Here is a 3,162-nt window from a genome sequence, read left to right as displayed (position 1 = left end):
AGTGAGTGAGTGAGTGGGTGAGTGAGTGGGTGAGTGAGTGAGTGGAGGGGGTGAGTGAGTGAGTGGAGGGAGTGAGTGAGTGAGTGGAGTGAGTTGGGGAGTGGAGTGAGTGAGTGAGTGAGTGAGGGAGTGAGTGAGTGGAGTGAGTGAGTGAGGGAGTGAGTGAGTGAGTGACTGAGAAGGAGCCACAACGTGTCTTCCTTGTCCTGCACTGCAGGATCAGAATCCTGGTTTAGGTTAGGGATGCTTTTGCACTGGTGCGTGTCTTCGATGGTCAGAGCCAACTTTCTGCTGGGCCACTTAGGAAGAACAGTTGCCTAGAGCTTCATGTTTGCTTTCCTTGCAGCCTGGAGTGTTGGGGGGATTCCTGAAGCTGATTGCCTTGAAAGCCAGTGATCCCCAAGGCTTTGACCTGCTAAACAGCATCATGGAGCATATGCCCCCGTGAGTATGAGCTCAAATTGCATTCAAAACTGACTTCTGTGGGCTTTGGTTCTGCAGTGTGCAGTCATGCCAAAGGTTAACACTTCAGGAGCAAAAATGTCACATTTATCAGTTAAAGAGATGGGAACAACTTTATCTGTGTTTTCTGTAAAGTGACAGCACCAGTCAAAGCCCACTGTGAACTGAATAACTGTTCTTTTAAATTTCCAGTGAATCAGTTGACTGGTACAGGAAACAGGTCTTCATTCTGCTATTCCAAAGACTTCCAAGTTCCAAACCAACAAAACTTATCAAAAGTAAGTTCCTTGCTCTGAAAAGCTCCACTGTGACACGAGTGGTTCAGAGTGTGCAGCTGCACAGATCAGGCATCCTGTACATGGGTGGGACTCTGGTGGCTCCAGGGACTTGCTCCAAATGCTCTGTAGTCAAGGGGGCATAAAGGGCAGTGGCCACAGCAGGTGACACTCCATGAAAACTGAGGGAATGGAACTAAAGGACTTGTGTAGTTCTCCTCCTTTCCTGGTGTGTGTGATGTCGTTACTTGTCTGAAAGTGTCTCCATTTAATCTCCAGCTAATAGCAACACACTTGCCCTGCCACACAGCACAGCCATTCTGACCACTGCTCTCTGCAGTTTGTGTTCATGCTGGGAAACATTCCATGCTTTTGTGTCATTTTGGCCTTCATGGGAATAAAGTTCTGAGGAAGGGTTTACGTTCCTCTGTCAAAGCTGTGACACATTGTTGAAATCATCCCCAGGCAGATGGCCATGCTGATGAAATTCGTGATGTTATCTCTACACAGATCACACAAGGTCTGTTATTAATCCTTTAAAATCTGCTTGATGCCTCCTGTAGAGGAGCAAGAATTACAGGGTTCTTCCAGTGGTGTTCCACCAACCAAATGGAAATGGTGCTTCCAGCGTTCCACGTTTCAGTGTTGTGGTGCCCGAGAAGATGAGCAGTTTTTAGGCAAACTTTGGAGCAGCAACTTAATGCCCTTCAGTAAAAGGGAACATTTATGAAGGCTGCCCTTTCTGTCTCCTTCTTAGAATGCATTTTGCTGCTGACTCTAAAGCAATTCTCTTGTTTTCATCTGGAGTTTTACTTCATCCTTTTTCTCGTTGCTTTCTCCTCTTCATTAACTAGTATGGCACAGGAAATGGGGCATGAGCTCTGCAGGAAATACTTGGCAGCATACAGCCAAAGGGAGTGTGTTCTGTTGGCTTGGGTTGTATTTCAGGCTGCTGTGCAGTTTTTGCCTTTGAAGCAGGAAAGAGTTGTCTCTCTGGCTGAAATGGCAAAGGAGGTTTGGCGCTAATCTGACTGCCCGGGTGCCTCTCCTTTTGGGGTTCATTTCTGATTTTCTGCCCACAGTTCCTCACTGATAGTTCAAGTTACTGATCTCCTGAGCGGGTCATAAAAGGGAAGGATTGCTGTCTCTGGTTTTTATCCTTTGTAACAAGTTTGTATGTGCAAACATCTATGTAAGAGGGCAGCAATTGTTAAGAAACAAATTGTCTTGTGTTCTCTGTTTCCTGGTGCTTTGTGTGGTTTCTGCTTTTCTTTGGTCACCATAGGGTGATAAATCATTCTAAGACATTTTCTCTAAATGTCACACTAACAGGTTTGGAATGGTTTTGCAGAAAATGATGATTCCTGAAATCCAGAAAGAGTCTGGGACAAGTTGAAAAGCAGATCCGTGCTGTTGGCATCACCAAGACATTAACAGAATGTCCTCCCGTGATGGACACTGAGTACCCCAAGCTGTGGTAGGTGCCACACTTCTTCAGGGTCTGCTGGTGATGCTGTTGGAGGTCTGGAAAGTAGGAGCTTTCACCAGAATAGGCCCCTCCAATAAACTCCTTTGGCATTTCTTCAGGCCCACTGTTGTGGTGAGACTCAGCTTGAGGCTTTTCATACCTTTTCATCCTTCACTGCACAAAGGGAAGTGTGTTTTCAAAGCAAATGGCAGAGCTGGTTTGAGCTGTGTTTGAGCCTGGATTTGGCTGAGTAGAGCTCCACTGAAGGGAATTAGGCTACTGTCAGCTTGCATTCCTTCTGGAAAGCTGGGCCCACTTTTGACTTGTAACTGTCCTAGTCAGGAGGCCTGAGAATACTCACAACCTGACAGGCTGTAGTGTCTTAGCCTGAAAGTGGAATCTGGGGGAAAGCTCTGGAGATTGAAAGGCAGTCCAGCAGTCTGGGGGCTCAGGTAGCCTGAACTGAATGACAGTAACCGGATCCAGGACTAGAACTCTTTTTGAATGTACTTAGAGAAAAGCTGTAATCTGGAAAAGAATTGCTATTCTTGGGTTTGTATCACAGCAATTTGAGCTGCTAAAAAATGAGGGCATTGCTGATGCTGTTAATATGAGCAGCTGCATTGTGCCTGGAAAGGACCCAGACCCACAGTCCTAGTGCAGCTTCCCTGGGACAGGGACGGTGCCAGGAGTTAAGCAAGTCCCTGCAAAGGGGTTCCAGGTAATCTGAGCATTCTTGTGAAGCACAGGCTGTCCTCACCTGTTCACTGTTCCCCTCCCCTCTCCCCCCAGGATTCCTTTGCTGCAGGCCCTCCCTCCTTGGCTTGTTTGAGCTGCCTGAGGATGGCATGACACAACCCCTGACAAGGAGCACTTCACTGGCAGAGAGGATACTCCAGGCTATCAGACTGCATTCTCTCAGCAGGATCAGCCCTAAACTACCCCACGGTACCCCTG

General features: G+C 47.3%; 1 long non-coding RNA gene across 2 annotated transcripts; it reads left to right on the top strand.

The window, feature by feature from the left end:
• Positions 1-238: 238 nt before the first annotated feature.
• Positions 239-2,323, top strand: LOC139674052 (uncharacterized). 2 transcript variants are annotated; one of them, XR_011698260.1, is made up of 3 exons: positions 239-444; positions 655-740; positions 2,089-2,323. It is a non-coding gene; the product is annotated as an uncharacterized lncRNA (long non-coding RNA). The 2 variants fall into 2 exon arrangements; XR_011698259.1 differs by having other exon boundaries at positions 240-444; positions 2,070-2,323.
• Positions 2,324-3,162: the final 839 nt, after the last annotated feature.

The sequence above is a fragment of the Pithys albifrons genome, chromosome 7, assembly GCF_047495875.1.
Source record: "Pithys albifrons albifrons isolate INPA30051 chromosome 7, PitAlb_v1, whole genome shotgun sequence".
In the NCBI taxonomy this organism is placed as follows: domain Eukaryota; kingdom Metazoa; phylum Chordata; class Aves; order Passeriformes; family Thamnophilidae; genus Pithys; species Pithys albifrons.
This window is presented reverse-complemented; position numbering and strand designations above follow the sequence as displayed.